At 32.6% G+C, this 23,634-nt stretch overlaps 1 pseudogene; it reads left to right on the top strand.

Annotated features, from left to right (window-relative positions):
• The first annotated feature begins 23,039 nt into the window (after positions 1 to 23,039).
• On the top strand, positions 23,040 to 23,203 carry LOC145265819 (U2 spliceosomal RNA; annotated as a pseudogene).
• The last annotated feature ends 431 nt before the right edge of the window (positions 23,204 to 23,634 follow it).

Here is a 23,634-nt window from a genome sequence, read left to right as displayed (position 1 = left end):
TTATTCAATAATGGACCAGTTTTCCTACCTTGCTTTCTCTACCTACCTACCTACCAGTTCTCCCACCTTGTTTACTCTTATAAGGGACATAACTACGTATCGAACCGGATACGAAACAATATATAAAAGAGCTACCATTTTAAGGTAGGGGCGTCTTGTCTTGTTTGCTGTCTCGCGTCTTACGTTTTAGACTTGCAGTCTTGTCCTGCTGCCTTGTGTCCTACCAGTCTCGCGTCTTACACTCTACAAGTGTACTCCGGTTAACCAAGCTTCCCAGGGACAAGCGTTTAGCTCTCACACGCCAAGTTCCTTTTTCTTTACCGTCATTTACATTTATCTAACTTCAAAAGCAAGTAGCCATTTTGTATTTGTATTATTACGAAGTATTAATAAACCTTTTTTTTTTGCTACGCATTCCACTCGGCGTATTTTGTCATATTATTATATACCGTTGAAACAGGATATAACCGTGGCCTTCGTTATAAAGATGGCCGGCCAGCTGAAAAAATGACGTCATCGCCGAGGTCCCAACAAGCAAGATATGTGGAACTCTTAGACTGTCAATAATGAACAGTAATTTTTACAGACAGCGTTACAAAACTTCAAAATTGGATTAAAATAAAGAAATAAAGAAAGAACACGATTTATACTGAAACTCATCTAATATTAATAATAAAAAAATAATTAAAAAAAAACACAAGTTATTTGTTTAAGTATATTATAAGCAATTGAATATTTCGTTGTATTATAGATTTTAAAGATTAGAATGCGTTCTTTAATTACTTATAAATTACATTTTAAAAAAGTGAAGGAACACGATTTGATTTGAAATAAACTTGAAGTTTATTTAATATAATTAAATGAAAATTATGCATGTAAGATTATGAATATTTGAAGCAGAACACAAGCAAAACATTTGATATGAGTTAAGACAATAAACAAATATTAAAATTAAACTTTTTTTTAAAGCAAAATGAATATTTTTTTAAATCAAAATGAATATTTTTAAATCAAAATGAACCACAATATTTTTTTCAAAATCAAAAACAATATTTTTAATAAATTCATGAAATATTGCACAGTAAAAAAATTAACCTAAAGAAAAAATCATGTTTCTTATTTAAGATTATTTCACCACATAACAAAAATAACATGCAAAATCATTTTTTTATATCCATATTTTCAGTTTGTTAAAATACGTGGGTTTGTATTACTGTACACATAGATTCGAAAAAGTTGTCAAAAACCAAATATATAACAAATAAATGTTATCAAAGGCAAGATAAGTTACTTTTCTACCAAACTGGATATATTTTTCGTGTTTTTATTCAATGTAACATGTTTATTCAGCTCGAAAAACATAGTGTTTACCGATGTATTCGAAAATTCCAGATGGCGTCTGATTCTCTCTTTAACACGGTAAGTTTGGGAAAAGGTGTTATAAATACAAAACCTGATAAAATACTGTTAAAAACTCGCTCAATATATGTTACCGTGACATAGGTTGACATATATTCAGCGGGTTTTTAATAGTATGTTGTATAGTTTTTTATTTATAACACCTTTTCCCAAACTTACCGTGTTAAAGAGAGAATCAGACGCCATCCGGAATTTTCGAATACATCGGTAAACACTATGTTTTTCGAGCTGAATAAACATGTTACATTGAATAAAAACACGAAAAATATTTGGTAGAAAAGTAACGTATCTTGCCTTTGATAACATTTATTTGTTATATATTTGTTTTTGACAACTTTTTCGAATCTATGTGTACAGTAATACAAACCCAATTACGTTAATGAAATGAATTGTACTTATTTACTATGCCTCCCCACGGGACAGAGTTAGACACCAGGGTCGTTTTTTAACGTGGAGAAAAGGTACAAAAATAAAAATTGTCTCAGTCGTGAAGGATTTCTCCTCCACCGAAAGAGAACAAGAAATAGAATGCAGTATCTGGAGAACAGATACTACACTTTGATCTGGTCCCGAAGGCCAAGACTGTTTAAGACCACGAGTGAACGCGCGTTTTTTTTTTTTTTTAGTTTAGTTTCATATATATATATATATATATATATATATATATATATATATATATATATATATATATATATATATATATATATATATATATATATATATATAAAATAAGTATTTTTAAATTTTATCTTTCTAGCTTTAAAAAAAAGTTTAAAAATTTTATCAGCCGGCATAATTTATTTTTAAATATTGAAAAATTTCAGGAAAATTAATTTTTGTTAGATTTTTAAACGTGTGTCAACAGCTTAAAAAAATCGTGTTTTAAAGAGTCGATGTTGTCTCGCATTTTCATTAGTTTTGTATGCTGTAAAAAATTTTTTTTTAATATTAGCAATTTATTTGAAGCTTCTTTTGAATGGTAGAACATTTAGGATGATAATATTGAATTAAATTATAGTTACATCGTGTTAAATACAGGGGGGGAGCACGTTAAAACTTACTTTGCTGAATGGAGATGGTGTAAAATCTTTTTTTTTTTTTTTACTGCATTATAATTCTTTATCTTTCGGAAATGAAAATACTGTCACTTTTTGGTCCTTTACGATAATTTCCTCAGCAAGTTGGAACGATGCACCGTGAAGGCATTTTAATAAAAAAAGAAATATTACACTGACTTCAAGACGTTACGAATGCCTACCGGTGCCTACCGGTGTCACCGGTATGGACTATCCGTGATGACGTCAGCAGATTAAATTATTTTTGCTCACCGGCCATCTTGTCTTTTAAGACGGTCTTGATATAACACTTACCTACCTTTCCTACTTACTTAGTAAACGAGTTTTTCGGGAACGAGTTTTCCGGGGACGAGTTTTCTGGGCACCGAAAATATAGATGAAAATCTCACAAGTTTATCAAAACTTTGGATTGAATAGATAAAGAACAAACGTTTAAAATACCCAAAACATATGAGATTCTACTTTTTTAGGCGATTATGTGTCAGCACACTGACACTTTATTTTAGAATTTAGAATACGGGTTCAGTTGCGCATATAAATATGATGTAAACTGATCCTATTTCTGTACATTATAACTTTTTGAGCAGTTAAGTAATTTTTACGATTAATTCTAAGGCCGATCATAAAATCACATGTAGTTGCTATATTTTTGTATTGCCACCCATACTTAGGGTTAGTAGTAGGAAAGGAACGTAGTTTTTAGGACTTTTAACAATACTATATATTAATACGATAGCATGTGTGCTATTTATTTGGTGTGCCACGATTACATCCGAATGACTATTGTTTAATTATGGATTCCCATTTCATAAATAATTTTACCAAGAATTCTTCATAAGTTTTTGTTTTGGTTTCGATTATAGATGATGGTTCTCAAATCATTTATTTTCTTATAAATGATTTTACCAAGAATTCTTCATAAGTGTATTATTTTGGTTTCGATTATAGATGATGGTTCTCAAATCATTTATTTTCTTATAAATGATTTTACCAAGAATTCTTCATAAGTTTTGGTTTCGTTTTAAATTATAGCTGATGGCACTTAAGTCATCTATTTATTTTATTTTTTTTTATAAATGATTTTACCAAGAATTTTTCATAAGTTTTGGTTTCGATTTTGATTATAGCCGATAGAACTCCGGTGATCCATCTTTTTTTTTATATATACATAATTTTGTCAAGAATTCTTCATAAACTTTGGTTTCGATCATAGATGAAGGAACACAAGCTGATGCACCAAGGTAATATGAATATATTTTTTTAATTTTTGAAAATGCAACTTTATAATATGTAAAAATCGATAAAACATTAACTCTATAATAATATATATACGAAATCTGCAAGAATTAAAATATCATATTTAAGCGTACTTTACGACCTGGCTAAGCCGGGCGTACTTGCTATCTTAGATAAATACCTTTGCAGTTTTAACAAGAGTTACAATAATATCAAAGCGTCTCTATTTACGCCATAAATGCCAACATCAATATATTACATATAAAGTAGTCACCTGTGGAATTTCCACAGGTCCCGCCAGTTGTTATTATTTGCATCTTGTTTTTGTTGTTGTTGTCTTTTGTTTTTGCTTTTTTACAGCAAAGCAAATCAACTTAACAACCCACCAAATTTATATAATTAAAATAAAATTTAACCATTCCTAGAAGGAAGGCACATAATAGTTAACGAAGCCGAACGCCCTCTCCATGTTAAAAATGGTTTTCTAAATAGTAACATTATTATTTAGAAATTAGTTCGTAACAATAGGAGGAGGAGGAGGGCGTTGTTAATATATTGTTCTTACATAGTTTTCTCATTTTACCTACCAATCGTCGACTATTTTCAACTGTTTATGAAAACTTTTAACTAGCATGTCGTATACTAACGACAAACTGATACAATTTGGCTTTGTTTAAAATTAAAATAAACCCTTTGCTGTCGTTTAATTTGCAATACATGACAAGGAAAACATTTGAGAAAAAATATATCTGGAAATTGGGTTTATGTAATAATTTAAAAATTTACAACAAAAAAAATCTCTAATTAAATATTTATAAATATTAAAAGAATCGGAATTAGAATCGGGAATCGAATCGGAAATTTAGAATGGAATCGGTAATTGGATCGAAATCGGTAAAAATTTTGTAATCGTCCCATCACTAATATATATATATGTGTGTGTGTGTGTGTGTGTGTGTGTGTGTGTGTGTGTGTGTGTGTGTGTGTGTGTGTGTGTGTGTGTGTGGTCAGGAATAGGCGCCTATATGGTTAACTATTTTAAAAAATTGATTACATATAATGATAGAAGATGTTTCGAGACACAGGAATGGGTATGTTTGATCTGGCAGAACGGTGGTTCATTAAAATTGCGGGGTCTGCATTCGCGCCTCGTCCACAAAGTAGGGAAATAAAAAATTTAAAAATTAAAAAAAAAAACGCTTACAAGTGTTTTTGATATAGATGTACATAAGAATAAGTATGCTTTAACTTAAATAGGGATGGTATAATAAAATTGTGGGGTCTGCGTTAGCGCCTGGCCTCCATAGAATGGAAATAGGCACAAACTTTAATAAAGACTTTTCATATCTATCTGCGTAAGTATACTTTGATAATTATGTTTCAGTTTGAAGAAATATGGTATACTAAAATTATGGAGTGTTCGTTCGCACCTGACCTCCATAGAATGGAAATATGTCACAAAGTTTAACAAGGTTTTTTAATATAGATCCACAGGATATTGTGATAAGTGTTTCAGTGTGAACAGGTATGGTATAATAAATTATGGGGTTTATCTATTTTATTTTTACTTTCATCATATTTTGCTTTGATTTTGATACCCCCAAATTCGAAGCTATCTCTTTACAACCCTTCTTTTTCATAACCTATCATACTTTCATAAACCAGTCCATTTTCTGTAGGCTGTTTTTTAACCCAGTCAACGACGGGTACTTTTGCTAGTATATATATATATATATATATATATATATATATATATATATATATATATAAATATATATATATATATAAATATCTATGTATATATATATATATAAATATCTATGTATATATATATTTATATAAATATATCTATATATATAGATAAATATCTATATATATATAAATATCTATATATATATAAATATCTATATATATATAAATATATATATATATAAATATATATATATATGTAAATATCTATATATATAAATATCTATATATATATATATATAAATATCTATATATATATAAATATCTATGTATATATATATTTATATAAATATATCTATATATATATATATAAATATCTATGTATATATATATTTATATAAATATATCTATATATATATATATAAATATCTATATATATAAATATATATAAATATATATGTATAAATAAATATATATATACAAATATATATATAAGTATATATGTATAATATATATGTAAATATATATATATAAATATATATGTATATATATATATATAAATATATATATAAATAAATATATATATATAAATATATATATAGATATATATATATAAATATATATGTATAAATATATATATAAATATATATATACATACATATATATATATATATATATATATATATATATATATATATATATATATATATATATATATATATACAGTCCTGGTCAAAATCATAAAACCACTTAAGAAAGTAAGCATTTGCGCATATTATCCAATATAAATATATATATATATATATATATATATATATATATATATATATATATATATATATATATGTATATATATATAAATATATATATATAAATATATATATACATATACATATATATATAAATATATATATCTATAAATGTGAACGTGTCTGTGTATCTGCGTGTCTGTATGTGTCTGTGTACATTTCCCTACGCAATAACTCTGTCAATTTTTACTCTACAGACTCGAAATTTGATATACAGGGTACTGAGATTTGGGAAAATCGATGTGATCCGTTTTCGGACAGAAATTTAGCGATAAAGGGGTCAAAGTTCAGCGATTTCACCTTTGAGAACTCTACCAAACTCCTCCGACAATTTTGTATCTAAGCACTTGAAAATTTAGATATAGGTTCCTTGGAACTGGATCTAACTTAATAACTTCATTTGAGCACAAAAGAATACATTTTAAGGGGTCATAATAGGAGTCAAAGTTTAAAAAAATTGACCTCTGCTGTCTCTTCCAAATTACTCGGACAATTTCTGGTCTAAATATTTGAAATTTTACATAAAGGGTATTCAGAGATAGGGCAAGCTTTTTCATCAGTTTGGGTCGAAAATCTTTAGTTACCAATATATAAATGTATGTATGTATCTCTGTTTGCATGGGTGTCTTAAACTTTCAATAGAGGCGACGGATTTTTCCAAGATCAGTATCGTTTTAAAGTTCGACCTTTCATACAAAATATATCGAAAAATTGGTTAAAAACATTAATATCTTCCCCTTCAACTAGGCACAGGGGGGGTCACTTTTTTCGCCGATATTTTTGAAAGTTATCCTCTCCTTTAGATTGTCTAGCCTTAATTTTAAAAAAATGTCGCTTCCGGTTTGGCGGTGGTCGTAACAGCATAAACGTTAGGTTTTTACCCCGTTCTTTTCCTCCTTTGCGGTACGGGTTCGAGCCTGCCTTCCTACTACCACTTTTTTTTTTTTTTTGCTCAACATACACATCCAAACACAGGAGCAACGCCGGGCTGAAATGCTAGTATATATATATATATATATATATATATATATATATATATATATATATATATATATATATATATATAAATATATATATATATAAATATATATAAATATATATATATAAATATATTTATATGTATATATATATATATATATTTATATATGTTTGTATATATATATGTGTATATATGTATATGTAATCAGGTCATGTCATATGCTACTGGTAATATGTAACCCAGTACTACCTGCTTCATGGTCGTGTCACCGGCGACTGAACTGGTTCCCAGACTTGTTTGGTGAGGAGGGTGGCTAGTCTCCCTGAAGGATTACAAACAAGACCTTTCAAAGGGCGAATGACCCCTTTTTCAGGGTCAACGGCCAACTAGCACCGTGTGTGTTTGTGTGTCTGTATGTGTGTGCTGGGGTGAAGAGGGCTCCCGTAAGCCGTGGTGAAGGAAACCTTTCTAGAAGCAAATCTCTGATTTAAAAACCATAAAGCGGGAGACCAGTACCCGCATTAAGCTGGTCTGCAGTTTAATTTGTCGCTGCCTATCTTGCTCTTGCTTTTTGCTGGATATCAACATTTTGAACCGAGAGAGAGACTTAGCTGTCGTACAAAGCTAAGTAACATCATCTATGTATAGATACCCCTCAGGCATTTGTCTATAAAAATGGTCCTGTGGCGATGGAAGTAATTTTTGGGCTCATGGACTTTAAGTGACTTAGGGAGTGGCACGCGTCTGAGAAGACGTTGCAATCATTATATATATATATATATATATATATTTTAAACATAGAGTCAATTTTAACATACTGAATTTAAAACATAAAAAGTAAAAGAACCAGCTGACCTCGCTTAACTCAGCTAAATCGAGGTATAACCACGATTAAAAAAATATGAAATGGAAATTTGCCGGGAAATAACAAAACTTGAAGCAGGAAAAGAATAAAAAAGGCAATCGCATTAAGTCTTAAAAGATTTGATTTTTGCTTTTCGAATTGATGATAGCGTATGCATAGTAGGAAAATAGCACGAAGAGTCGATGCAAAATAACAGTGTCGAACAGCCAGTGTTATTTGTTTAGCAAATCTGTCACTTATATTACGTAGCCAAGGTAGGTGGAGGTAAATAGGACAACTATCTACTGTAGTTTCTGTGACTTTATAAAAATTAGAAACTTTATTTTTTCTATTGTGGATTCCACAGTGTCTAAAGGATAGCCATTGTTACAGAATGTCCTCGTGATAAATTTAAACTCATCTTCCACATAGGACTCAGAACAAATCATTAAAGCCCTATGTCGAATTAGATTGATTTTTTGGAGGGGAGGGGGCAATAAATCCCAACGTATATAAATAGCCCTAAACGTAGATTTATTATAGACAGATGTAGAAAAACAAGAAGTCTTAAAAAACATTACATCCAAAAATGGAAGACTAGAATAAACTTTTCTGTTGTGAATGGTAAACTTAAAGGCTGGATGAAGGAGTCAAAGTAAAATGATTTGATCCTTGAGAACTCTACCAAACTCCTCCGCCAATTTTTAGATCTAGACATTTGAGATATAGTTACTTGGACATGGATCTAAGTTTATAATTTGCTTTGAGCCAAAAACAGTAAATGTTACATGGTCAAAATTGAGGTCAAAGTTTAAAAAAAAATTGATCTCTGCCAATTTTTGGTCTAAACATTTGAAATTTTACAAAAAAGATATTCAGACATAGGCAAGCTTTTTAATCGATTTTTTTTCTGAAAATTTGTGCTTCCAAGGAGTCAAAGATTCCTAAGTGTTCAAAAGATTTGACCTTTGCGGTCTCTAGCAAACTATTAAGCCAATTTTTGGTCTAAACATTTGAAAATTCACATAAAGAGTATTCAGAATTTCAGCATGCTTTTTAATCGGTTTTGGTCGAAAGTTGGCTGCCAAGAGGTCAATGTCAAAATAGTTGACCTTTGCAGATTCTACCAAACTCCTCCGACAATTTTGGGTCCAAACACTTAAAATTTTAGATGTGGGTTACTTAGATATGAGTCAGGCATTTTAATTTGATTTGAGCCCAAAATGATAAGTGTTAGGGTGTCAAAATTGAGTCAAAGTTAAAATAAAAAATTGACCTCTGCGGTCTCTACGAAATTACTCAGACAAATTTGGATCTAAAAAAAATGTTAAATCTTACATAAAGTGTATTCACACGTAGGGCAAGTTATGAAGAGTACAAAAGACCCGAGAAAAGCCGCGCTAAACTGCTAGTATATATATATATATATATATATATATATATATATATATATATATATATATATATATATATATGTCAGGTCATGTCATGTGCTACTGGTACCATGTAACCCAGTACTACCTGCCTCATGTTTGGGTCACTGGCGACTAAACTGGTTCCCCCACCAGACTTGTTTGGTGAGGAGGGCGGCTAGTCTCCCTGAAGGATTATAAACAAGACCTTCCAAAGGGCGAATGAACTCTTTTTCTGGGTCAACGGCCAACTAGCACCGTGTATATTTGTGTGTGTGTGAATGTGTATTGGGGTGGAAAGGGCTCCCGTAAGCCGTGGTGAAGGCAACCTTTCTAGGAGAAGCAAATCTCTGATTTAAAAAAAAAAACATAAAGCGGAAGACCATTACCCGCATTAAGCTGGTCTGCAGTTTAATTTGTTGCTGGCTATCTTGCTCTTGCTTGTTTCTGGATCTCAACATTTTGAACCTAGAGAGAGACTTAGCTGTCGTACAAAGCTAAGACTCTGTAACATCATATTTGTATAGATACTCCCTCAGGCATTTGGGCTCATGGATTTTAAATGTTTGAGGGAGTGGCACTCGTCTGACAAGAGACGTTGCAATCGTCATATATATATATCGTAACCGAAACGTTTGAAGAATTTTGGGTAAAATTATTTATTACAAGAAATGGAAGGTCATAACAATTAAACGACAGTCACTTGGAGACAAACAAACAAACAAACAAACAGTTTTAAAGAAAAAAGCTTTTAGATGCAAATAAAAAGAATTTTATCTTTTTTTTTTTTTACTAATTGATTTCGGATTTAAATTCCCTCGTCATAGAAATAGTTCTGAATTTTTGGTAATCTTCTTTTTCCTTAGAAGTAAAAAAAAAAATCCATCCTCGAGTTGTGTTATCAAGATCGCGCTGAGTTGTACTGCACGAAAGAACTATCAAGTTTCTTTAGTTAATTTTTTTTTCATTATTAATCCGCAAAGTCATGGGTTCGCCGACTATGAAGTTGAAAATGTGTCGATTTTAAGAAACATCTTGAATAAAGCGAAAAAATAGAAAAAACACACTGTTAAAAAAAACAAAAAAACAGAACAACTATTTAAAATTTAAAAAAAAAATACACGATTTTAGGTGCAAATAATTTTTTTACTAATTAATTTCGAATTTAAAATCCCTCGTCAGAGAAATACTTCTCAAGTTTTAGTCGTTTTCTTTTTCCTCGAAAAGTATATATATATATATATATATATATATATATATATATATATATATATATATATATATATATATATATACATATATATATATATACATATATATATATATACATATATATATATATATAAGTGAATATACGTATATACATATAATCACTTATATTCACTAAATATATATATATATATATATATATATATATATACATATATATATAGTGGATATACATTAATATATATATATATATATATATATATATTAAAGGAGATTAGAACAATAGTCTAAAGAGCTGGTGTATTTCAATGTAACAGTGAAATTACTAGTTTAATTAAAATACAGGAAAGAGAAAGTGGTGATTGTAATTTAGATATATAATAAGCTCGATAGGTAAATATCCTAGAGCTAATTCATAATTGATTTTGTTGTTGTTCCTTCTTATGAAACGGATTTTTAATTTAATTATAATTTGATTTTCAAATTTTAAATTATCAATCACATTACTTAATATATATATATATATATATATATATATATATATATATATATATATATATATATATATATATATATATACTAGCCTGGGAGCCCGGCGTTGCCCGGGGGTTGGAGGTGTATGCTGAGCAAAACAAAACAAAAACAAACAAAAAAGACAATTTTTTTAGACTTTGATCCCTATTTTGACCTCTTAATATTTATGGTTTTGGGCTCAAATTACGTTATTAAGTTAGATCCACGTCCAAGGAACCTATATCTATATAGGAGTTTGGTAGAGTTCTCAAAGGTCAAATCGCTGAACTTTGAACCCTTAACAGTAAACTTTCTGGTCGAAACTGATCACTTAGAGTTTCCCAAATCTTAGGACCATGTATATCAAATTTGGAGTTTGTAGAGTTTGACAGAGTTATTGCGTAGGGAAATGTACACAGACAGACAAATACACAGACACATAGAGACACAGACACGTTCACTTTTGTAGATATACTAGCATGGGTGCCAGGCGATGCCCGGGTATTTGGAGGTGTATCTTGAGCAAAAAAAAAAAAAAAAGAGGTCAATATTTTTAAACTTTGACCACTAGTATGACCCCTTGACATTTATTGTTTTGGGCTCAAATCAAGTTATTAAGTTAGATCCATGTCCAAGGAACCTATATCTATAATTTCAAATGCATAGACCCAAAATTGTGAGAGGAGTTTGGTAGAGTTCTCAAAGGTCAAAGCGTTGAACTTTGACCCTTTAATCGCAAAATTTCTGGCCAAAACCGATCACATCGATTTTGCCAAATCTCAGTACCCTGTATATCAAATTTCGAGTGTGTAGAGTAAAAATTGACAGAGTTACTGTGTAGGGAAATGTACACAGACACACAGATACACAGACATATATATATATATATATATATATATATATATATATATATATATATATATATATATATATATATATATATATATATATATATATATATATTGATTGAGATTGTCGGACTGACTTCCTCATCTTGCTGATTCTCTACCATGGTCGAGTGGTCCTAGACGTTGTATCAAAGTTTACAGTTACCCAAAGGTGCTGAGTTCAATCCTGAACGAAGGCAGTGAAAAAGCAACATTCAAAACAGAGAATCAGCAACTATGTCCCAAAGCCTAGTTGGAGTCCGAACACGGTACCCCCGTAATAATAATAAAGGGTTGGGTTCGAGACTCCTAACAAACGGTTCCCCAGTTCGATACAAAACACCTGACGAAGGTCGGAGGGCAAAACGGCCGAAACGTTGTGACAATGACAACCAAGATGAGGAAGTCAGTCCGACAATCTCAATCAATGAAAACACCTCATCTCAAAAATACAGACAATTACTATATATATATATATATATATATATATATATATATATATATATTGAGACAAGTGTTATTAAAAAGCACGTAATTTTTCTGTTTCAATATTTTATTTTTATTTTCTCCAATCTTGGAATAATTTCTTGTGTTTTTCTCAAAATTGTTTAAGTTGGATCCATAAGTTTATTACGTGAAGCATATTGTGTCGTAAATATTATGTGTTTAATTATATATATACATATTTTTTTTCATGGTTACGTGGTGGCTAATTACGAGTTAGGGTGGGTAGACAAATGTTTTTTTATATACATATATACATTAGAAGAGTGTATGTTTAATGCTGTACACTCCATACGCTATACTACAAACACGTAGTAGCGATGACTAACTCTCCACCTCTCCGACTCTTGTTCAATAGTGTAACATTAGGGAAAACATGGCTGTCATCTTTCTGAATTCCGATGAATCATAGTTGAGAGTACTGATAAATAAATAAATAATATTAATAGATTAAAAATACTTGAAGCGTTATATATTAAGAGAAAGAAGCATAAGATAAATAGTATTAATTATGCATATAAAAAAATTTTTTTCCACCCACCAACTCATAATCAGCCACTACGTGACCGTGATATATATATATATATATATATATATATATATATATATACACACACACACATATATATATATATATATATATATATATATATATATATATATATATATATATAGTGTCAAGCGGTGATGAAAAAATCCAATAAAGTGCTCGATCGTGAATGTGAGAGCTGAAGATACAATATTTATTATGGCACTATATATACACCAACCCCCAATATTTCCTCCTATATCAGAAAACACACTATGTGATATACGTATATCTGTACGTGATGTTGCCAAGCTAATCAAAAATCTTGATACCAGTAAAGCAACCGGGCCTGACGGTATTCCAATTATAGTACTCAAAAAACTTCAACCAGAACTAGCGCCCATACTTACAAAACTGTTTAAACGTTGTCTTAAGGAGAATTGCTTCCCATTACCATGGAAACTCTATCAGTATGCTCTGTATTTAGTACAGGCCAATAAGTCTCCTGTGCGTCATGAGTAAGTTGCTAGAATCTGTGTTAAATAGAGAAGTAATCAACCATCTCAGCAAAAATAACCTTCTTTGTGACACACACTATGGTTTCCGTTCTGCTAGATCTACAGCAGATGTGCTTACAGTTATATCTCATAGGATTAGCGAATCTCTACACGGAGGCAACCTTTCTGGGACAATTGCTCTTGACATATATAAGGCCTTTGGTAGGGTATGGTATGAAGGTATACTTCACAAGATCTCCAGCTACGGTATAGCTGGAAATGTATTCTCAATTATTAAATCATTTCTCTCTGATAGGTTCATAAGAGTAGTGGTTGATGGGCAAAAATCAGAAGCTCACAGTATTAATGCTGGAGTCCTTAAGGGGTCCATCCTGGGCCCAACTCTTTTCCTGATCTACATTAATGATCTTCCAAATCACACCTTACATCATTTGTAGACTTTTATGCTGAAAGCACTACTATCTATAGTAGCACATCTAAGACCGTAAACGACCAAGTTCCTCTGATTCTCTCTCCTCTGATCTTGAGCACGTGGTACAATAGGGAAAGGAATGGCTGGTTACTTTTAATGCATCTAAAACCAAGCTTCTCTCTTTACATCATCAACGTTCTGATCCCCATCTGCATCAGTTGAAATGAATGGCTCTCGTTTTGAGGAGGCCTCAAGTTTTGACAAGCTTCTGGGCTTGACCTTTACTCCTGATCTTAAATGGAACTCGTACGTCAAATCTGTTGCCAATGCCGCTGGCAAGATGGTGGGATCCTTCTATCGATCCAGTAGATATCTCACTGCTGATGCAATTCTCTATCTATATAAGAGCCAGGTACGTCCAAGGATGGAATACTGTTGCCACATCTGGACAGGAGCTGCTAGAAAGGACTTGTCCTGCCTTGATAGAGTTAAGAATAGACTTCGTAGCCTCGTAGGAGATATCCTTTTCTCTTCGCTGCAACCTCTATCTCACAGAAGAGATGTTGCGAGTTTGTCTCTACTGTATCGTTATTTTCATGGAAAGTGTTCGACTGAGCTTCAGTCTATGGTCACCCCTCGCCAAACTTTCACAAGAAACACTCGTCTAACTGAAAACACTATCAATAATTCCCCCCACTCGTTATCTGTGCCTAAACCTAAACGTAGATTCCATGAACAAAGCTTCTTTCTTAGAACTGCACGCCTATGGAATTGTCTTCCGTTTTCTTGCTTTCCAGCTGACTACAATATGGTTGTCTTTAAGTCTAACATAAACAGGTTCCTGATGAGCCGTTCCATTTGTTAACAAATTTACCGAATTTCCATTACTAACGATTACTATATTGTCCAATTGTCTACTGTACACTCTTTAACCCTTATCCTCGAGTGGTGGTACCTATGTAAAAAACAAACAAATAAATAAATATATAAATAAATTTCAAGGTCGTACCATTGGTTTCGTTACGCCGAATCAACCATAAGAGGTTGGAAAAAAACAGCGTAAGTTCGTCAGCGACAATGAAAAGATTGGTTCAGTTTTTCATTGTCGCTGACGAACTTACGCTTTTTTTTCCAGCATCTTATGGTTGATTCGGCGTAACGAAACCAATGGTACGACCTTGAAATATGTATATATAGTGTCATAATAAATATTATATATATATATATATATATATATATATATATATATATATATATATATATATATATATATATATATATATATAGCTTTAAGTAAAAGAGAAAAGAGAAAGATCAATTCCACCAAAGGAGACTTATCCGGATAATGCAAAGCTCAACACCCTTCTATCTCCCAAATTTTGCCTGTATTCCATTATTCAATAAATGATCCATTCTATATCTACCGTATTCTCTTGTTGTCCTATATATATATATATATATATATATATATATATATATATATATATATATATATATATATATATATATAGGACAACAAGAGAATAGGGTATATATATATATATATATATATATATATATATATATATATATATATATATAGGACAACAAGAGAATAGGGTAGATATAGAATGGATCATTTATTGAATAATGGAATACAGGCAAAATTTAGGGGATATATATATATATATATATATATATATATATATATATATATATATATATATATATATATAAAATAAATAAAATAAAATATATAATTTTTACAATTCATTATGCCTGAGGATTATTGAAGTATTCATACCGAAAGCGCTCGCTAAGGAAACTCATAGGTCCAACCTAAACAAATTTTAGAAAAACGCAAAAAAAATATTATTCGGGGATTGCAGAAGATTAAAAAAAAAGTGAAACAGAAAAATTCCGTGCTTTGTCTAAATGAGAATATGCTACCTAAATATACCCAATATAATATATATATCTATATATCTATAAAAGTGAAAGTGTCTGTCTGTCTGTGCGTATCTGTGTGTCTGTCTGCGTACATTTCCCTACACAATAACTCTGTCAATTTTCAGCCTGCAGACTCGAAATTTGATATACAGGGTACTGAGATTTGAGCTACCAATATATAAATCTATGTATGTATGTTTGCATATCTGCCAAAATCTTTCGACGGAGGCGACGGATTTTCACAAGATCAGTATCGTTTTGAAGCTCGACCCTAAAGATGACAAATACCGAAGAATTGGCTAAAAACATCCATTTCTTCACCCTCAACTGGGCACTTTTCATCAGGTGGGGTCGCTTTTTTTCGCCGATGTTTTCGAAAGTCATCCCCTCTTTTCGATTGTCTAGCTTTAATTTAACCCTACATCACTTCCGGTTTGCCGGTGGTCTTAACAGCAAAGACGTCACGGGTTTTTTTTCACGTTCTTTTCCTCCTTCGCAGTACGGGGTCGAGCCTGCCTTCCTACTACCACTCCTTTTTTTTTTTGCTCAACACACACTTCCAAACACCCGGGCAACGCCGGGCTGAAATGCTAGTATATATATATATATATATATATATATATATATATATATATATATATATATATATTAGTGAGTTAGAAAAGAAGAGAGTAAGTTCAATTCAATAAAAGGAGACTAATCGGGATAATATAAAGCTCAACAAGCTTCATTGGAGCTTATATATGAGAGCAATAGGAATGGAAAATGAAGTCACAAAAACTATATATCGGTAAATATAGAATGGTTCATTTATTTAATAAAGGTATGCACACATTTAGTTGGGGGGGGGGTAGAGGGGGCTCTTTATAACAACGTATTTCGGAGCCTAATGCTTCTCATCAGAAGAGTAGAGAAGGTGGTAGGTAACATAATGGTAGGATGTGACGTCTAGCGTGGGATTATTTTTTTTCGATATATATATAATATAATATATATAATATAATATATATAATATAATATATATATAATATAATATATATATAATATATATATATATATATAATATATATATATATATATATATATATATATAGGAAAGGGAGGAAAATTTCTATTAAAACATAAAATCATAGAATTGTCATCCCATTAACGAAACGACTGTACTAAAGATATCCAAAGTGACAAGAGTTATATAAGAGAAAAAAATGCAAGTTTTTGAATTTCAACTAAAGTTATAATATATATATATATATATATATATATATATATATATATATATATATATATATATATATTATTATTATTATTATTATTATTATTATTACTGGCCCAGAGAGAGTACCGCAAAAGACACGATCGCATGGGACTCCGGATATATTGGGAGATGTGTAGAGAGTGTTGGGGTGAAGTGTGCTGGAAAATGGTTTGATGATGTACCTGATGAAGTGAGAACAAGTGAGGATTGCAAGGTAGAGGTATGGTGGGACAAAAGTGTCATAACGACCAAGCAATTGGAACATAATCGTCCGGATTTGGTCGTCATTGACAAGGTCTTTAAAAAAAACTGGCAGATTGTAGACTTTTCAATACACAGGAATGTGAGAGAGGAGAATGAGAAGTGGAGCAATTATGCTCCATTTGCCTTGGAGATAAAGCGTATACACAGCGTTAAATACACAAATAATCCCGGTCGTAATTGGTACACTAGGAGTAGTATCAAGTCGTCTGGAAGGACAATTGAAAAAACTACAAATCCCCGATGTTTTAGATGGCCTTCTAACCTCTGCAATTATAGGTACCACCAACATCCTTAGGAAAACCCTTGATCTTTGAAACTCCTGGTTTGAAGCCAGGATTGAGGGAAATCCTCTGGAAATGAATCCCATCCCTTTCCAGAGAGACATTGATAAACGAAATCAGATTTATTATTATTATTGACTCACATGGAGCTTTCACACAAGTCAACAAACGATCTGATTGGAAACCTGTGGTGTTCTCTGGAAGCTGAGTAACAACAAGTCTCCCCAGACGCCCAGCCCTCTCCACCTCCTTCGATAGCATTTGCAAATGAATTTGCATCATCGCAACAGCCGCTTACCATTGATTTCTCCTCGCTGGTAGTGGCCATTGGTTTATACTGGAATTTGAGTGGCACTCAGCCTCCCCAAGGTCCCAGTTCTCTTTGCACTTGTCCAGCCGAGGTCTGGTTGGCGCTCGCTCCTCGGTCTTTCAGTCCTTATTGACCCTTCTCGGCCCTTCGGTATCATTTTTTTTGGGGGGGGGATCGGTGATGAAACAATGGGGGGAATGCATGATGGGTGGTGTAGAACTTGTAAATATGCAGTTTCAGTGTTCTTCATTCCCTGTAACGTTTATTCGTTATATTGTCTTGTATTATTCTCCGCATTCAAGGGTTTTCCTTAATATTTCAGTCGTTTTCATTATCGTTAGTCGTTGTACTTTTGCAGTTATTCCTCTGATTCCAATTTCTGACATTCTTTTTTCGAAGTTTTTCGGGATTGTTCCTAGTGATCCTACTATTATCGGTACTATTTGGACTTCCTTCATCATCCAAATCCCTTTTAACTCTCTGGCTAGCTCTGTGTATTTGCTTCGTTTCCCCTTTTCTTTCATACTCACCCTGTGATCAGCTGGGACTGCAAAGTCCACGATTTGACAGGATTTTTCTTTCTTGTTAATTGTTACGACATCTAGTCTTCTTGCTTGGGTGGGTTTGTCCGTCTGTATGTCCATGTCCCATACGATTCTGTGGTTCTCGTTTTTGAGTGCTATTGTAGGTTTATGCTTGTACCATTTTTCTGTACGATCAAAATGCAGTCGTTTACACAATTCCCACTTGGTCATGCCTGTTTTTGTATTCCTTTTGGGCAAGTTTGCTGCATTCGCTTACTATATGGTTTATCGTTTCGTCTCTTTGTCCACAGAGTCTGCATTTGCTGTTTTCTTGTGTTTTATCGATTCTTGCTTTGATATGGTTGGTTCTTATTGAGTTATCTTGTGCTGCAGTTATTAGAGATTCAGTTTCTCGGTTTATATGTCCTTTTCGCATCCATGTCCAGGTGTTTTCGTTATTCTCATCTTTTGTCATTCTTATGAATCTTCCGTGGAGTTGTTTCTCTTCCCACTTCTCTTTTCTCGTTTTGTCGTTTGTCTCGCTGTTTTCTGTTTTGTTTTGGGGTTTTTTCAGTGTCTCTCGCTGCCATAATTATTCTTTCAGTGTTTTGCATTATGTATTTTTCTAGTTCTTTTGTCGTGTCCTTCATACAGTCTTCTATAGAGATCTGTCCCCTCCCACCGTCTTTCCTTTTCACGTAGAGTCTGTCAGTATCGTCCTTTGGGTGTAGTGCATTATGCATGGTCATGAGTTTCCTGGTTTTCTGGTCGAGTTGTCTCAGTTCTTCTTTTGTCCACCCTATAAACGGCCCAGAGTATCTTACTAGTGACACTGCCCATGTATTAATACCTTTTATTAGGTTTCTACTATATAATTTAGTTTCCAGGAGTTTTCTTGTTCTCCTGAGGTATTCCTTTCCAACTTTCTCTTTTATTTCTGTTGCTCTGATGGTGTCCGCTTCCAGAATTCCCAAGTATTTATAGTCGTCTTGTTTCCCTAGTGCCCTCATTTCTGTTTGGTTGGGTAGTTCCATGCCTTCTGTCGTTTCCAGTTTTCCCTTTCTTATAACTAGTTGTGCGCACTTTTCCATTCCAAATTCCATTTGGATATCTTGGCTGAAGATTCTGGCAGTGTTAATTAGTGTCTCTAGCTTCTTTTCGGTCCTTGCAAAAAGTTCAGATCGTCCATGTACATCAGGTGGTTCATTTTTTCCTCTGTATTGGAGAACTTGTATCCGGCTTGCCACTTTCTCAGAATACTGTTCAAGGGCATCATGGCTATGATGAACAGTAGTGGTGATAGTGAGTCTCCTTGGAAGATGCCTCTTTCTATGTTAATTTCTGTTATGTGTTATCCATCAGCTGTCAATTCCAGTCTCCATGTTTTCATTGCATTTTCTATTACGTTGGTGATCCTGCTTGGTATTTTATACATTTTTAGGCATTCTATTATCCATGCTTGGGGGATCCTGTCGCACGCTTTTTTGTAGTCGATCCATGCCATGGCTAGATTCTTTCTCCTCCTTTTTACCTCCTTTAGGATCTTTTGATCTATATATAACAGGTCATGTGTTCCTCTTTTTCCTTTTTGGTATCCTTTCTGCTCCTCGGGGATGAGTCCACGATTATTCAGGGAGTGGTAGATTTGTTCCCTCAGTTGTGCTATCAGTATCTTCCACATAGTTGGTAAGCACGTGATTGGCCTATAGTTGCTAGGGACGGTTCCTTTCTCCGTGTCCTTCTGTAGCAGTGTGGTTCTACCTTTTGTCATTCAGTTTGGTACGCTTGCTTCCTGTATACATCTTCTCAGGTTTTGGGCTAGCCTTTCGTGTAAGGTTGTGAATTTTTTGAACCAGTATGCATGTATCCCGTCGTGCCCTGGTGCTCTCCAGTTTGCCATTTTTCCTATGGTTTTCTTTAGGGTTTCCTTGCTGATTTCATTCACTGTTCCTTCTTCTATTTGTTGTAACTCTTCTTTCATGTCTTTCAGCCACTCGGCATTTCTATTGTGATCTCGACGCTCTTCCTATATTTTACTCCAGTAGAGATTTGTTTCTGCCGGATTTGGTTGTTCTGTTTTTGTTTTTCCTCCGTTCACATTTTGGTAGAATTGGCTTTCATTAGTTTCAAATGTTCTGTTTTGTTTGCATTGTTCAGATTTATATATATATCGTCTCAATCTCGCTTCTTTTGCTTTTATTTTTTGGTCCAATTAAATTTCCAATATTCCGTTGCTTTCTTCCTGTTGATCATTTTGGCTTTTTTTTATGTTTGTGTATTTGGGTTTCTAATTATTATTATTATTATTATTATTATTATTATTATTATTATTATTATTGTTATTATTATTGTTATTATTATTATCGTTGATGTTATTATTATTATTATTATTATTATTATTGTTATTATTATTGTTATTATTATTGTTATTATTAATATTGTTATTATTATAGTTATTGTTATTATTATTATTGTTATTATTATTGTTATTAGTGTTGTTATTATTGTTATTATTATTGTTATTATTATTATTATTATTATTATTGTTGTTATTATTGTTATTATTATTGTTGTTATCATTGTTGTTATTATTGTTGTTGTTATTATTATTATTGTTATTATTATTGTTATTATTATTATTGTTATTATTGTTTTTATTATTATTAATATTATTATTATTATTGTTATTATTATTATTGTTATTGTTATTATTATTATTATTTTTTTATTATTATTATCATTATTGGTAGTAGTAGTAGTAGTAGCAGTAGTAGTAGTAGTAGCAGTAGTAGTATACAGCTTTGTATTGGGATTGAACTCATATTATTTAACTTTTATGTTTAATCTAGAGCAGGAGAGGGCAACATTTTCTATTTGAACTTTATAATTAAGTTAAGTAATTTAGTAATATTGTGAATACATTTAGAAATAAAAAAAAAACATGATATTCAAGCATGTTATTATTTTTTAACGTGAAACTTAGTATTTTGCATTTTTACATAATCTGTCAATGTCTGCTCTGACAGATGTTGTGGCTACTCTTAGTTGACTTGATAAATTTCCATCTGTGAGCTAACTTCCGAGTCAGCATTGTTGAAATACGTAACATCTTTTTGCTTATTTACCATGAACTGTTCAGTTTCTTTCCTTAAATCCCAAAACCCTTCAAACTTTGTACAGTAACTAAACACTACTGACATTTAGATAAAGAACATACCGGAAGCAGTAAGGATGTCTAGTTATTACATAAACCTAATTGAAAATATCTTTCGTCCACCTTGTTTGAAAATGAAAAGACGCAACGTTTGTCGACTTTCGTTCTATTTTGAGCGGTCAGTTCGAAATAAAACTAAGTGTAAGACCTGAGAAAATAATAATAAAACATAAAAATTAAAGTGCATGATTGTAAAAAAGATGTAGTTTGCTTGAAGCATTGTACCTAGTGTGAAAGAAGTTGTCTGAAGGCTATATCAATGCAGTCTTGTAGAGGTTACACTGAATACAAGACAATAAGTAAAATAATAATTATGACAATATCACAATAAGAGCTATATTAACTGGTCTGGCTGACTGGATTGTGGTCCGCGGTCTGCCTGTTGCAAATCCCTGGTCTAGAGGGAGTCGCAATACAGATTTGATTGATTTGGAAACAAAAGTTATTATTAGCGTGCAAGCGACTCTATAAGTCACTACGTCGGTCTGTCGGTCGGTCTGTCGGTCTGTCCGTAACACTTTTGTGCTTGGCCTTTTTGGTTAAGATCAAAGGTCTGTTGTTAATACATGCTGTTCTTAGCTTTTTAAGCTTTTCTTGGCCTTCGGACCGGGATCAAAGTGTAGCATTTGTTCCGGCAGATACTACAAGCAAAGATCATATGTGGGAGGACCCCACATATAAGACCTTGGTCAATGTAGGGGCAACCCTTCATACCAATTATCACTATCCAGCTCTCCTACTTCCCGGGGAGTTGGTCACCATTTCCCCTTCACTCTTCACTCTTCACATTAAAAATCGGCCTTGTGCCTAATTTGCTCGGTGGGGGAGCAAATAAATACCAACCCCACATATAAGACCTTGGTCAATGTAGGGGGAACCCTTCATACCAATTGTCACTATCCAGCTCCCATTTCCCACCCATCGGGAGCTGGTCCCCTTTTCCCTCCCCCATCCATCTCTCTCCACATTAAAAAACGGCCTTGTGCCTAATTTGCTCTGTGGGGAAGCAAATAAATACAATCTGTTCCGGCAGATACTGCAGGCAAAGGCCATATGTGGGGGCAGCCCCACATATAAGACCTTGGTCACTGTAGGGGCAACCCTTCATATCAATTGTCACTATCCGGCTCCCCTACTCCCCGGGGAATTGGTTTCCATTTCCCCTTCACTCCTCGCATTAAAAATCGGCCTTGTGCCTAATTTGCTCGGTGGGGGAGCAAATAAATACCCTTTTCTTGGCCTTTTGGCCAAGATCAAAGTGTAGTATCCGTTCTTACTACATGCTGTACTTATTGTGATATAAAGTGGGGGATCACTTTACTGTATTAATTTAATGTAAAATGTATACGGACTTACATATGTTATACATATATGCACACGTATACACATATACATACACATATGTCGTAATAAAGTATTACATACATATATGTACGCGTATACGCACCTACACGTCATATGTACACGTATACACACATACATACACATATTTCATGACAAAGTATTACATATATATGTACACGCATACGTATATACACATATCTCATACACATATGCACACTATACGCATAGACACAATGTATTTATACGCACCATACACACACAGACACACATCCATTACACTAGCATCTTGGCCTTCGGGACAAGATCAAAGTGTACTATCTGTTCCGGCAGATACTACAAGCTATGACTAGCAAAGACCAGATGTGGGGGCAACCCCACATGCCTGACCATTAACCAGCTCCCATTTCCCACCTCTCGGGAGCTGGTCCCCTTTTTCCCTTCCCCCTCCCTTCACTCCTCACATTAAAAATCGGCCTT

This window comes from Euprymna scolopes, chromosome 40 (genome assembly GCF_053919585.1).
Source record: "Euprymna scolopes isolate OS-2025 chromosome 40, ASM5391958v1, whole genome shotgun sequence".
In the NCBI taxonomy this organism is placed as follows: Eukaryota; Metazoa; Mollusca; class Cephalopoda; order Sepiida; family Sepiolidae; genus Euprymna; species Euprymna scolopes.
The sequence above is the reverse complement of the archived record's forward strand: the minus strand, read 5'-3'. Positions and strand labels throughout refer to the sequence as shown.